Here is a 15,740-nt window from a genome sequence, read left to right as displayed (position 1 = left end):
AAGGTGCAGAACGTATTTAAGCAATCAACGGTAGACAGATACTGGCTTTCTCTGAATGAGATAAAGGTTGTTTCACTGTTCTACCTTAATGTTTAAATAATCATCAGAGGGTACCATAATTCACATATTTTCAGTGATATATTGTATGTGACTTATGTCAATTTGTTTACAAATGTGTTTAGTTGAGAACTAATAACACAGATCCTCACAGAAAAGCACAAACATTATCTAGAGGGTTTTATTTTTTTATGTCATTTGAGCTTGCATCCAAATTAGGTCAGGCTGGTACAGAAGTTGGTGGAGCTGTGCAGAGCCCACTGGCATGCCTTCAGACACTGCCAGACACAGAGCTTTTAAAAAAAAATGAATCAGTATTTTTGGTTTTGAATTATTTTGGGGCAAAATAACAAAGCTTATTGAATAAAAGAGTACAGTGTGGTTCTAATTTAGTTTTGGCACCGTCAGCGCGAGTCAGTTGCCAACAGAGGGTCATGGTGTGGGAGAAATGGCCAGTCCCAAATACTCAGACCCTATTGTGACCTCAGGGTAAGGGGCAAGCCCTGGGCATATCCAGATTAACTTGAAGTGACCATGAAGTGAATCCATTTCTGATTTCTTCTTTGAGCCTGAAATGCCCCTGCTATTTCCTGAGGTTCTAGAGAACTACTCCTTTGACCTATAGGTTCCCACTAGGAGGCCCCAGTGGCGCATACCTCACCTTTGAATCCAGCCATGGGCCTTCCCAGCTCAGGGTTGTCCTGGGGTTCCCTTCCCAGGCCGTACTCCCTCTATCTCACCATTCTGTCCTCTCTCTGGATCCTGCAGCCCGGTTTCCAGAGTCTACCATTTCCCTGTTCCAGGACACAGATGCTTCTCCCTGTGGTCAGAAGCTTTTTAATTTGGCTGAAGTTTCCTCTAAATCCCTTTTTAATGGGTCTCTCATAGGCTTTCAGGCCTGATGGTTTCAACCAGGACATTTGTGTAGATTGTATTTACCGTTGTGTGGCTGGACTGACTTGCCCATCAATCTCCTAGGCCATAGGGAGCCACTTTGTGAAGTGGCATTGTGATGTGGTCTTTATGGGCAGCTCTTTGTGCAAGGAGAAAACAGAAGCCCCTTTCATTCCCTTTGTATTTTTGGAGGCTTGAAACAACGCGATGGGATGTGGGCACAAATGAAATGTGATGAAAGCCATTTACAACTTTTGCAAGGTTTTTCTTTTTCTTTTTTTTCTTCTATTGGGGCATGATTTGTGATGGCACAAGGATGGAGTTGTACAACTGGAGACGCAGACATTTCCATTAATGAAGCCCTCAAAGACAAAATAACAAATGAGTTTCATTCAATGAATACGTTTTGAGTCCTAGTGTATGGCAGGCTCTTCTCCATGTGCTGGGAGCACAAGATATGATATACTATGTACTGATTATATGGTTCGTGACACACACCAGGCATTCTTCTAAAGGCATTGCATACATAAACTCGTTTTCTCCTGGTAACAATCTTGCAAAATGGTGCTATCATTATTGCCACTGGGCAGAGGGAGAAACTGAGTAAGTGAAACAATTTGCTTTCTAAGTGGCAAAGCTGCTAAGTGACAAAGTCACACTACTGCTAAGTGGCAAAGACAAGATGCAAATAAGTACAGTCTAAGTGTGCCCTTTAAAACTCCAGGTCGAGCTTCTCAGCTGTCTGATTCCTCCCTGAAGATCCCACTCTGCTCTCCTGTAGTCTGTTGCTTCCTCATCCTTCCTTTCTGTTATTTTGTCTTTTTTGAGATGGAGTCTTGTGAGAAAAGATGAGGAAACAGTGGGAGGAAGGAGAAAGACACAAGGGCAAGGCATGCACTGAGAGTATTTGGGGAACTTTGGGAGAAAAAGGTCTATGAGCAACTGTCGCATATGTAGGAAGTGGATAAAGAAAGAAGGAATCTTTGGTTGCTGGATGGTGTTCCGTTGAGACTGGACCACCAGGGTCATGGCTTCTTAAGAGTATTAACAGCTAATTACGTGTATCACTGCCATTGACCGAATGACAGGGATGCATCCATTAAGCACAATGATGGGAGGTGAGGAGTTTGCCTTCTGAAAAGTAAATGTGGAAATCAACATGATGGAAAGCAGACAGTGCAGTCACTTTGGGGGTGCAGACAAACAGTTTGAGGGCAGCAATCTGATTTCAAATTTTAACTCCTCCTAATTCAGATAATCTTAGCAATAAAGGAAAAGGAGAAAAATGGAAAAAATGTATGTCAGTGGTTGAACTTAGAGCAGACTGCATCACCATGACAAAAATTCTGAGCAATTCCTCTGAGAAATAGAGCAGGCAAGATTGAGAAAGGGCTGACCAGCTCACTGTGGGCATGACTGAAAGGAAATGCAGAGCGGAGCCCTGGGATGAGTATGGGACTGATCTTGCCTCCTCAGCAGGTTCAGAAAGGGGCCCTGAGAATCACGTGTGTCCAGAACACCAGCATCTCATGTCACATTCTATTTCTGATGCAGGCAGGGGACCCATTGGCTTCTTAGCAGGACAGTCATGTGTGTTTCAGAAAGGGGTCCCATATTGGCCATTTCAAACTAGGAACAATCCAAATGTCATCAACAGTAGAATGGATAGATAAACTGTGGTATATTTCCACAGGGGGTAAAGATAGACTAACAAGGAAGAATATACCGCAGTTACTTGCGATAAGGGCTTGACTCTCACAAATACAATGTTGAATAAATGAAGTTGCCAGACACAAAAGAATAAATGCCATAGGACACAATTTGCCTAAAATTTAAAAACAGGCAAAAGTAAACTATAGGGATGGAAGTCAAGACACTGATGACCTTTTCAAGAGAAAGAGGAGGTAGTGAGCAGGAGGGGACATAGAAGAATTTCAGGCAGTATTTTACTTCTTGAACTGCTTGATGGTTACAGGGGTGTTTGGGATAATTCATGGGACCGTTATATTGTCTCTGTGTGAACTTTTCTGTATGCATCTTGTACTTCATAATATAAAAAAGATAGTTATAGAATGTTTCAAAGAAAAAGGCAGCTGAAATAGATACAAGACAGAAATATTCTGAAGAGCTTTTTTTGAGAGTTTCTTCATATTTTGAAACTAAAATATTAATGGCCCAGGAGAGGTGGAGTATGGTTGACAGTATCCAACCCCCCCCATCCCAGGACAGATGAAGAACTGGACTTTCCATTACAAATACCAGGAAGCTCCATGGGGACTGATTCAGGGCTGAGGGGTTCCTTAGTTAATCTTCTAGACATAGTGTTTCAAAGGTCAACTTGTCAGCTAATCAACATCTGGTTTGGATGATATTTGGTGTTTCCAAGATTGTCCAGTTTTTTCCTCTCCCTCTCATTGACTTATCACTTGTGGGAAACTCACTTTAAGTAGTCTGAATGCTCAAAATCCTACTTGAAAAGAGAGCCCCTGTAAATCAATTAGAAAAAGGTAGGCAGCCTAGTGGAAAAGTGGAGAAGAGACTTGTGAAGGAATTGTGGTGTGAAGATAAACACTTCTGATCCAAGATGAGACTGGACAGTAACCAGTAGAACACTGCCCAATGTCCTGGGGTGGTCCACTATTACATAACAAATAAATACATGTTGCATTTTGCAGTATGCAAATGGACAAACATAGTCTTTCCAAATGTCCCTGCAATGTTTATTGATACACAGACATTTGCTTATATTCAAAGCCATGTGGAAAGTATTAATAAATTTCCAGAGAAATGTATTTATATTCTCTGACCACAAATATATAAATTGAGAACTTAACAATATCTTTTGGACAAACAAAGATCATCAAAGCACTTGGGTATTAAAAACAAACAAAACATTTTTTTTAAATGAGGAGCTTAGATGTTATAAGATAAATCAGTGATAAGAAATTGTCTCAGAGGAATGACAACAAGGGCAAGGTATAGCAAAATTTACCAGAGGTGGCCAAAGCCATCCTCAGAAGAACATTCATAGCCTTCAGTGTTTTTTTTTTTTTTTTTAAAGATTTTATTTATTTATTTGACAGACAGAGATCACAAGTAGGCAGAGTGGGAGGCAGAGAGAGAGGAGGAAGCAGGCTCCCTGCCAAGCAGAGAGCCCAATGCGGGGCTTGATCCCAGGACCCTGGGATCATGACCTGAGCTGAATGCAGAGGCTTTAACCCCCTGAGCCACCCAGGCATCCCAGCCTTCAGTGTCTTTATTATGAAACAAGAAAGAAGGGAAATAGAGGAACTAGGCATTCACCTAAACAGCAATATAAAGGTAAAACCAAGAAAGCAAGAATGTAGGACAAAAATAATAAGTGAACAAGCACAAATACATAATCTTAGGGAAAAAAAGCTATCTCTAAATAAAGGACATAGTTTTCAATCTTCAGGAAAAATATATTTTAACTCATCTAAAAGTCTTTTTTTTTGTGGTATTTTTCACATTTTTAAAAAGATTTTATTTATTTGACAGAGAGAGAGAGATCACAAGCAGGCAGAGAGGCAGGCAGGGAGAGGGGGAAAGCAGGCTCCCTGCTGAGCAGAGAGCCTGATGTGGGGCTCAATCCCAGGACCCTGAGATCATGACCTGGGCCGAAGGCAGAGACTCAACCCACTGAGCCACCACCCAGGTTCCCCGACTCATCTGAAAGTCTTAATGAAATGAATGGTTTTTCAGGAAAATGAAAAGAAATAAAAATGAAATAAGGAAAAGGCAGAAAACCAAAGTACATCAATTTTGTTGATGAAACTAAAAAATTCTGCCAAAGAAATATTCATAAAAGGCTCCAATAAAACACAACAAACATAAGAGCAATCATAGCAGAAACAACAAACAGAGGTAGACCAACATCAATTACAAATACATTTATAAAAATGCCATGTAAAATATTGACAAATCAAATCCACCAGTCTGATGAAAGAATAATACACGTGACCACGTAGTGTTTATTGTAGGATTGCAAAATTTAACTTTAAAAAACCTCCTAGTATGTTTTATCTCACAATATGTCAAAAGAGAAACAATATAGTTATCTCACTAGATGCTAAAATAACATTCAATGGCATCTAACACCCATTTTTTTTAAATCCCTTTATTTATTTATTTATTTTAAGTAATCTGTACTCCCAGTGTTGGGCTTGAAGTCAGGACCCTGACATCAAGAGTCACATGCTCTATTGACTGAGACAGCCAGGTACCACATATTTATTTCTTATTTCTTATTAAAACATCCAGTAAGCTAGAATTAAAGGATGTTCTCTTACATGATAGAAGTTATCTTTCTAAAAGTAACAACTAACCTCATATTTAAAGCTGAAACAGAGATATTTTTTACTAAGATCAAGAACAAAACAGGAAAGCTCACTATCATCCCTTCTTCCCTGTCTCAGTTTGGGATCAATCGAAAGGAGGCATCAAACAGATGCAGCTCAAAATGTCAGCTTCATTACGATAAAGCCAACTGAAGAAGGTGGCTTCAGATCTGAAGCCAGAGAAGCTGGCTAGCAATCCATGAATTAGGCGAGATGCACAGTCACTGGCAGCTCTGACACTCCTTTCCCCACCCACACCCGACTAGGACTGACCCTTCCCAGGAAGCAGAGAGATCAGAGCGAACCCTCTCAGATGGGCAGACCCATAGAGAATCCAGAAGGGGCTGAGCCATAGAGCCATCTTTTTCCTAAAGATATAATAAAGCGTTCCCAAGGGAAAAGACAGGAGATGAGAGGGCGGCCAGGAGCGAGATAGAAGATCAAGTTTTGCATGTGGAAGCATGAAGCCAAGGGGACCTTGGTATTCTGTACTCCTCGTGACATTTTAGCCAGTGTGATGAACAGAAAAAGAAATAAGAGCAATAAGTATCTTTAGATAAATCAGAATGATCAATTATTATCTGCACATGATGCAGCTCTTTGGAAAACCCAAGTGAACCAACTGACAAATATATTCATTTGAACTTCCAAAAATGTTCAGTAAGCTGGCCAATTTCCCTCCCCAAATGAAAAAATTAATAATCTGAGGGTTTTGAAGGGGTGGGGGGTGGGAAGTTGGGTGAGTCTGGTGGTGGGTATCAAGAAGGGTACGTATTGCATGGAGCACAGGGTGTGGTGCATAAACAATGAATTCTGGAACACTGAAAAGAAATAAAAAAAATTAAAAATAAAAACATTAAAAAATAGCTTATTTATATATTCTGGCAAGGTTAGAAAATTGGGCAAGGTGTGGAGGAGGGAATCCTGGAAAAATAAATTTACTCCAATGTCCAAGAAGCTACAGTGATTTGTAAAGCGTGGTTGTGGCAGAAGAAGGAAGGAAGATCAATCGAAGAGAATACCGGAAAGGTTTAGAATATGAAATCAGGCATTTAAGTCACTGGCAAGGAAAGGTTTCAATAAATAGAGCTGAGATAATTGGATAAAAATAAAATATCAAATTTGTCATATTATACACCAAAAGAAATCCCAGATAATTTAAAACTTTATTTATTTATTTTAAAAAAGATTTTATTTATTTGTTTGAGAGAGAGAGGCCGAGAGAGAGAGAGAGAGAGAGAGCATGAACAGGGAGAAGAGGGAGAAGCAGAATCCCAGCTGAGCAGGGAACCCAGTGTGGAGTTTGATTCCAGGACCCCAGGATCATGACCTGAGCCAAAGGCAGACGCTTTACTGATTGGGCCACCCAGGTGCTCCTAAAATTTAAATAAGGAAAATAAAACCATCTAACCATTAAAGGAGACTATAGATGCATACTTCCATTACTTGGGGATGAAAAAGATCTCTCTAAATATTAAAATAAGGGCAGAATCTGAAAGAAGACAGATTTGCCCAAACAAGTTTAAGCTTTCAAATATCAAAAGCCCTAAAAGCAAATGGGCAGAGCACTTGTGAAAAATATGGAAGATGATCAAACCTTCGTATGTAAATGACTTCTTAGTAGTCAATAAACACAACTCCAAATCTCCAATGGCAAAAAAAGGGTAAAGAATATTTATGGATTTTTCACAAAAAATAAGTTAACATGCCAACAAATTGCTTAAAGTCATGTTAAACTTCACAAACATTCAGAACAATGCCAATTAAAACAAGATATTAAACTGACAAAGTTTCAAAAACGTTTATTTGTGTGTTGAGGTGACTATAAGAAAAGGAGCATTTATAAACACTTCTGGTGGGTATAAAATTTCTGGAGGTCAGAATGTATAGTGTGATTCTACTTTTGGTAAAGTCTTTATGATATTATGCTTAGGGAGAGAGTGAAAGGACAGATTTCAAATACTAACAGTGGTTCTCTTTAAATGAGCATTTTAGATTTTCATCTGTATTTTCTGTTTTCCGCAATGAAACGATTACTTTCGTAATCATGCTGAAAAAGCTGTTTTTTTTAGAGTAAAGAATACACACGTGTGCTAGTTTAGGACACTTTGAGGAGCAAGGGAAAGACAAGAACTTCCTCAGAAGGTACACAGGGACAGTGATTAGAAGTGTGGGGCAGGGGCGCCTGGGTGGCTCAGTCCTTAAACGTCTGCTTTCGGCTCAGGTCATAGTCCCGGGGTCCTGGGATCGAGCCCCACATCAGGCTCCCTGCTCCACAGGAGGCCTGCTTCTCCCTCTCCTACTCCCTCTGCTGTGTTCCCTCTCTCGCTGTGTCTCTGCCAAATAAATAAATAAAATCTTAAAAAAAAAAAAGGAAGCATGGGGCAGTGTGGGAATTAACAGACCAACGGAGTGGGGGAAATGGTGGAGAAAGGGTCCTCAGTGGATATTAGATCTCAAAATTGTTGAAGCTGAAATACTGTCACTGGGAGGATTGCAAGCCATTTCTGCAGTGGGATTTCTCTTTGGGAGGGTCTACTTGGTGAATCTCTGCAAACTGGAAACAACCCAAATATCCAGCAATAGGGAATTGGCTGAGTAAATTACGGCACTTGATTCAGTGGCATTGTACAGAGCCAGAACAATGCTATGGTGGTAGAATATTCAATGGCATGGAAATTTGTTCACAGTTTATTGTTAGTGAAAATCTTGTTTCAAAACAATGCACATGGCGGACCAATATTTACAAAAACACACATTTAGTTAAAGAACGTATTTTATTCTGCTCACTTAGTTCCTTTTTTTTTTTTTTTTTGGTATAATGAGCATCTATTTCCTTCAGAAGAGAACACACAATAGAGTTTATATAAAAATGTAAAAAGGGAGAATGGTTTTCTGGTCAGCAAGATTCAGCTCTGAAATGACTGGATGAATCCATACATCCAAGAAGGAGTCAGTTAGAAGGGGGTTGATCAACAGAAGACAAAAGGAAAATGCTACCACCAAATCCTGCTCAGGGGAGAAGACCTCTGGCCCCTGGACCCCAAATAGAAAGACCCACAGGCCAGTCCATCTACTTTTCAAGATGGAAGCTTGAGGGCACCTAGCCTCATACCATGACACATTCCAGTCATCCCACTAGCCCTCTAGATTTGGTACAGGGATTTGGCTTGCATTGACTTGCATGATTATGGAGACTGAAAAGACCCACAATCTGTGTTGGCAAACTGGAGACCCAGGAAGGCTGGTGGGGTGTTTACAGTCTGTTTGAAGGCCCCAAAGCCAGGAGAACCATTGTGGCAAATTCCAGATGGTGGGGGAAGGTCAACATCCCAGCTCAGCACTCGGCAGAGACAATACCTTCTCCTTTCGGAGCCTTTGTGCTTTATGGGGTCTTCGATGGAGTGGGTGAAGCCCACTCACACTGTGGAGCGCAGTCTTTGCCCAGTCTTTGGATTCCAGTGCTGATCTTGTCTGAAAACAACATCAGAGACACAGCCGGGAGTGATATTTCACCAGATATCTGGGCCCAAACCAGCTGACACATAAAATTAACCTTCCCAGGGATGGACCTGTAATTGTGAGATGCAGAGATTTGAGCATTTTATATTCTAGCAGATAATACCTTATATAGAAAGGAATATTGAAAATTCTCTGGGAAGGGAAAGTAAGTGACCAGAATGAGTCAGGACTGGGGACAGAGCGGAGGGGCTGGTAAGGGGCCTGAGTTGGAGCTGGTGACAGGAGTGCTGTAAAACTCTGCTGCAGAACGGCAGGAAATTCCTGATGCGGGGGAGGGAGGATAGGATAGATGCCCCAGAGACGAGTAGGTTTGTGCCCAGAGTCCAGATTTTTATGGGAGGAGATCTAATGGTGTCTTGTCTTTGGGTGAATTAAGAGCGTCTGTGCCTGAGAGAGGGACGAGAGATGGGGGAGGAAGTGTGGACACAGCAGTGGAAATTAGAAATTATCTGCTGGGGTTATGGAAGAGGTTGATCAGTTGCAAAGACAAAGTTGGTGGTTGGCATTGCCCGTGATTTTTTTTTTTTTTAGGTTGTCTTTTAGTTTTTTTTTTTTTAAATTTTTAATTTTTAAAATTTCTTTTCAGTGTTCCAGAATTCATTGTTTATGCATCTGTACATTGGGGTACAGATGGCCCTTCTTTTCACTCCATCTGTATCTTTGGGGTAAATACCCAGTAGTGCAATGGCAGGGTCATAGGGAAGCTCTATTTTTAATTTCTTAAGGAAACTCCACACTGTTTTCCAAAGTGGCTGCACCACGGAAGGAAGTAGACTGCTCGAGCTCGTCCCGTCTTATGCTTCTCTCATCTGTCAGGATGGGTTAAGGAGAGACATGACCTCTCTCTCAGTAATCTTTAGTCCAAAATCAGTGGCTGAGGGAACCCCTATTTTAGGCTACAGAAAGGCTTGTAGAGCAAGGATCCTGGTTCTGGGACTAGCTAGATAGAAGGCATGATATGGACCTTGATCAGCCTGACCGGTAATGGTGGGGAGATGACTTCTTGCTGTAATCATCAGACCCTACAGGCAGGTGGCATTTGAATGGATTCCTATGACACGGGGAGGCTTTTGGTAGATAGCCAGATCTGTGCAGGAGGAGAGTGAGCAAAGGGATGTGGAGGGACGACTAGGTGTGTAGACCAGGCCGGCAGGGGTGGAAGTGTGTGTGGGTATGGTGTCACAGGAAAAGGACACCAGTCAGCATGCAGGGTCTTAAGTGCCAAGGATTGGCTGTTAATGAGCAGCTCTTTAAGTATTTAAATGACCAGAGTGGGGCTTTGGGCAGGTTAATTTGGCATAGTTTGTAAGAAGGAGAGGAAGGGGAGCCTCGGAAGAGGGGGCAGGCCCCGGTGTCAGAGACATCTAAAAAGAGTAGCTAATGAGTGGCAAAACAATGAGATTAAACAATCCATGTGATTATGCATTTAAACTTCTAATTTTAAATCCAGCACCCTAATTAAGCATAAATTATTTTGCCATTCAAATGTATTCTGGCTTGAAGCCCCCTCTCCGTTGGTGGCGAGAGGGGAGGAGGGCAGAGGGGAAGTGAGCACACGTCAACAATCCAGAATTATCTGTACTTCCCACCATAGAGTCCTGAAGGTTTACAGCCATTCCCCAGGTATCTTAATCTTCTAAATTGGGCTCACCCTTTGCCATCCTGGCTGATTTCGACCTTCTCTGAAAGTCCACAGGATGTGGACTGTGTTCTTAGCGGCCCTCTTTCCACTCCTCTGACATCTGCAGCTGGCGAGGATGCTGGAGGAGAGCATGGCACAGTCCGGCCAGAGTGTGGTACAGAAGGGTCTGGGGTCTCCATGTCCAGAGGAAATTAGAAGCCCAGGATCATCAAGAAGAATTTTCAGGCACCAGTGAAGCTCATCTAGGACATCTTTCCATCAGGGAGGGGACGTCCACACCCAGCGTGGCGGGGGTGGGGGGGTGAAGGGTGGGGTTCGATGAGCAGCACCATTGAACTTCTATGGATGCTTATGACTCCCTGAAGGGAAAGTTGGGTGGGATCAGAGAGCGAACACAGAACGGAGGAGACACTGGTTTCATATAAAGGTGCATGCAAGAACTTGCGGCTCTGCCCATTTGTTGCTTTTCCCAGCAGACTGATGGGCCAGGGGGTTAATCCGTCATGCAGTGGGAATTCCATTGTCTCACCAGTTCTACCACTGTGGGGAGAAGTGTGTGCCGGGAAAGAAGAGGGCGCTCTCTCCCTGGGTGTCTTGCCAGATGATCTGGGGTTGCAGGGATCTGGACCATTGGTTGCTGAGGATAGCTCTCCCTGAGTGGGAGTCCATCACCTCTGAGTTTGGGACCACTCACATGTGGAGGTCAAGGTCAGCACAAAATAAAGAGTTGTCAGCTTGCAAGAGTCTGCGCTCAATGCCTTCTCTGTTCCTGACCCTTGAAGAGGGCGGGGACCATAAAACCACACAGTTTCTCCTCCCTGGGTTTTACAACATGTTGGCAGGACAGTTAGACAACTAGTCCTAAATCTAGAGAATGTTTTTCGTGGACTATGCCAAAGGGAAAGTGGGAAGAGATATGTAAGTGAAGGAATTCATAGGAAGAAAGGTTCATGTGATTTTTGGATCTATTCTGAGGACTTCCTGGAGGAGGTGTGAGTGAGCAGAGCATGCTTTGGAGAGAGGGAGGGGAGGGCTTTGTGGTAGGGACACTGGGGTAGCAGCAGGGCCAGGGTGGAGGGTAAAGAAGTGATCAGGACTGACTGATCAATTCATTAATTCCACCAGTGATCCTCTGGCCCAGCCCTGGGCATGGGGCCATAGCCACCAACCAAAGCAGCAAGGTCCCAACCCTCGCTGAGTGTCCACCATCCGGGAGACCACAGGTGCAGAGTGCCCTGGAGGAAAATCGCAGGGCAGGAAGCATGGGTGTCAAGGATGGTTTCTGTTTGCTGTGGGTGGTTAGGAGAGCTCCTCTGATGAAGTGACATTGAGCAATGCAGAGGGAGCGTGGGGGGAGAGAGAGCCTTGCAGACAGCAGAGGGGAGAGCGTCCCAGGCCAGCGGAACAGCAGGTGCGAAGGTCCCTGAGCAAGGAACATGCCAGGTGTGTGCGAGGAGCAGGGTCGGGAGAGACAGAATGGAGACTAAGTCCCGGAAGGGCTTGATGGTCATTGTAAGGCTGTGGACTGCTCTGCAGAGGTGCCTGGAACGTCTGGCGCAGGGCGGTGACTCCCTGCCTCCCAGCTGAGCGCAGGGCCGGCTGTAGGGACGAGGGTAGAACCCAGCACGCAGGTGGGAACTCACTGCAGCATTTCAGAGGGGAGTCGGTGGCGTGGACCGGAGCATTTGCAGTGGAGGAGAGGGCAGGAACTGGGGGTCTGGGTAGATGTGGAAGATGGAGGAGACGTGGGGTGGAAACCCTTCCCTAGGATGAATGAGAGTTCCTGTCCAGGGTCCCTGAGAGGGGCAGGCCTCAGTGGGCAGCCGGGGAGGATGTCTTCAGGGTGCTTTGTGATCCATTCACAGCTCCTTCACCCATTTCCTGGCAGGCCTTGGGCCAACAGTGGGGACAGATGACCCTCTATCCCTGGCCACCCGGCCACCTGCCCACAGCTGCAGGGACGTGGCTGCTGAGCCCAGGCTTCCCAGCAGGGGGCAGCAGTGGCCAGCGGTCAGTCTTCTAACTGGCGAGTTACTGGCCGACGGCGTCTAACACCCAGGCTCAGAACGTTCAGCACCAAAGCCTGGCAGGAGAGGCTTTTGGGGTGGTGATGGGGCACAGCCAGCAGGATGCTGTCTGTCTGTCTGTCTGAGGGAGGAGTGGGGTTGGCTATAAAGCTGGAACCCCAAGGACCTGGGATTTAAATCAGTCAGCTTGAGACGGGGCCGAACCCCCTTGCCATCTTAGTCTTTGGAGCCAGTCCAGGTTCACAGTTTACCAGCCATGTGCCTTGGGCAGTTAACTGATTTTTCTGAGCCTTCGTTATCTCCTCCATAAAATGGGAGGAATGTAGTGCTTTCTGGTTCTGATACGTGAACAGTGCTGGCCCATGACAAGGGCAAAGTGAATGTTCCTTTATGATTCTGTGAACATTGTTCAGTGAGGCATGAAGGTGGCACCATCTGTGTACAGTGGGTGTATCGGAACCTTTGGGAGCATGGGAGCCTCTCCCCTTCCTTGCAGGGGAGAGGGTATCTACTTAGCTCATAGCTCATGTGCACGACAGTGCTCCGTACTTATCCCTTATCCCTGGGCGGCCATGGGTTAGATGTTCAGGCGCTGTCCTCCCAGGGTTCTTGGACTTTAGTGACAACCTCACTGGGGTTGGGGAGGACGGTGTATCAAACAGCCCAAAATATCCAAGTTTGGCTGTAGGACATGGGGTGGTGGCCTGGGTCCGTCCCTTCCTGGTATGATATGTGGTCTGCTTCCCCAGGTGGGCTTGGTTGAAATCATCTCTAGGGTCCAATGTGGTCTGGAATCCCCTTGATGTCTGAGCAAGGTTCCTACTTCGCACCCCCCCAACACAGTGTCCACCAGGTCTGGTTAAGATAAAACAGTCAGTGAACATCTACTCTGGCAATAAGCCCTGGATTTCTGTCAAATCCCTGCTCCAAAGCCAGCTTTTCTTGTTGCTCCGGAGTCCAGAGGAGTGTTGCCAAGTGGAGCTGGACCCAGGTGCTGGCAAATAGGACGATAGTCTTTGCTTTGCAAGGTAATGAGATGTGGTTGCCAGATTGTTACACTTCGCTCTTTCCTGGAGGTTTGGGGAATCGACATAAGGCTGTGACCAAGAAGAGCAGATTAAAGTATGTCTGAAAGGAAATAGCCCATTTAAAAAATATGGTAAAATATACATAGTATAAAATGTGCCATTTTAACTAATTTGAAGTGTATGGTTCAGTGGGTTTCAGTATATTCTCACTGTTCTGCAACCCTCTCCACCATCCCTTTCCAGAACTTCTTACATCCTCCTAGACAGAAGCTCTGTACCCAGTAAACCCTAGCTCCCTCTTCCCCCCATCCCCAGTCCCTGATGACCACCTCCCTACTTTCTGTCTATGTGACTTTCACTGTGCTAGGATCTTATATGAGTGGAATCGTATTTGCTTGTTTGTGATTGCTTATTTCACTTAGTATAAGGTCCCCAAGCCTCATCCATATTGTAGCACGGCACAGAATTTCCTTCTTTTGTAAGTCTGAGTAATATTCCGCTGTATAGATAGATTGCATTTTGTTTATCCACTTATCTGTTGGTGGACACTTGGGTTACTTCCATCACTCAACTCTCATGAATACCACGAGTATCTCATGAATATTGTGAACACGGGTGTGGACATGCCAGGAGCCCGTCTTGTTCCTTCTTCTCACTGTGGGCTCTTACCCCTGCTCAGAGCAGCTGCAGAAGTTCCTCTCCCTGGAGCTGGGGCTTCTCTCAAACAAAGAAATTCCAATCTGTTTACTTTCTCAAACACCCAGGTGTCTTCCAAAATGCTGCAACATAGAGCAGAGAAGAGATGAGTGTGGTCTGGGAAATTGTAAGCCAGGAATTCCTGAATGTCCATTTCTAGCAAAATAGAGTCTTAATAGCTGCTGATAGCACCGTGTGTTGGAGTCAGCGCTGGGTATTAGGATTAGGACCACATCCTAATGGAGCCACCAGGACACATTAGTCATGTTATGCACACACCCACCCCCCTACAGATAAGTACAGACATTAATCTGTTGAAGAGCTTTGTATAGAAATAGTCTTTCAGAGCCTTCAGAAATCTGGCAGAAACAGCTGAGGTTTTGGCCTGTGTGTCTGGATGCTCTTCTTGACAATAGTTTTCCAATAAGTGTAGCTTATTCTAAAGGCTGTTTCTGCTGGTCTTTCTGTGAATGTTTGAGGATGCACATCTCCTGTTTCCACCCCTCACCCCCGGCAGAGATGCGTGATTTCTATTCCTCTAAAAGCAGCACTGAGTTTTTTAGTTAATTAAATTTAGTTAAAAGGAGGGAAAGTGGGCAAAAGACGCGAACAGACATTTCCCTGAAGAGGAGATGCAGATGGCCAATCAGCCCAGCAAAAGAGGTTCAACATCGTTAGCCATCAGGGAAACGCAAATTATAATGACCATGCGATATCGCTGCTCGTGTATCAGGAGGGCTCAAGTAAGAAATAGTGACAACATCAAATGCTGGCCGGGCTGCAGAGAAGCTGGATCCCTGGGCCATCGCTGCTGAGAATTTAATACGCTGCAGCCCCTCTGGGAAACAGAATGACAATTTCCTATAAAACTAAACATGACATTTCCACAGACCCAGAGGTGTCATTCCTGGGGCGTTTATTCCAGAGAAGTGAAAACGTATGTTCACACCAAAACCTGAGTGTGGTGATGGGTGCAGCAACATGGATGTGAAAAAAATTGCATAGAACCACACACACACACAACTACAAGTGAAGCTGGAGAAATCTGAATCAGAACAGTAGAACGTGCCTTTGTCAGTGTTCTTGTTGTGACTTGGTGCATTGTACTGTCATTTTACAGGACATTACCACCGGGGGAGACCTGGTGGAGGTTGTACAGGATCTGTCTGTATTGTTTATCACAAGTACACGTGAATCTACAATTATCTCAAAGTAGAAAGGCTAATAAAAAGAGAGGGCTGAGCTGCCAGACTTCATTTACTCCTTTAAGGATGGACATTTGGTCCATCCAAGGGTGGTCCCCACCCATCCTGATGCTCATGGTGCCTGTAAAGTCACCAAGGACCTGGGACAAGCCTGGTCAGCATCAGCATTTGACTTAGTAGATGAGGAAACACTTCTGGGAGGTTGTACCAATGGGCAAACCTTCTACGAACTGGATCTTTTCTCTATGAGATTTGCAGATGTTTAGGGAGAAAGAGAAAAACACAACTGTCTGCAAGCATGTGTTCAAATT

The 15,740-nt window shown here is 44.3% G+C and overlaps 1 long non-coding RNA gene across 2 annotated transcripts in view; it reads left to right on the top strand.

Moving 5' to 3' along the window:
* LOC309843843 overlaps positions 1–15,740 on the top strand; it is a 137,753-nt gene that overhangs the window by 81,526 nt on the left and 40,487 nt on the right. The window lies entirely within an intron of this gene.

The sequence above is a fragment of the Mustela nivalis genome, assembly GCF_964662115.1.
Source record: "Mustela nivalis genome assembly, chromosome: 11".
Taxonomy (NCBI): domain Eukaryota; kingdom Metazoa; phylum Chordata; class Mammalia; order Carnivora; family Mustelidae; genus Mustela; species Mustela nivalis.
Note: the sequence above shows the minus strand (reverse complement) of the source record. Positions and strands in the feature narration are given on the sequence as shown.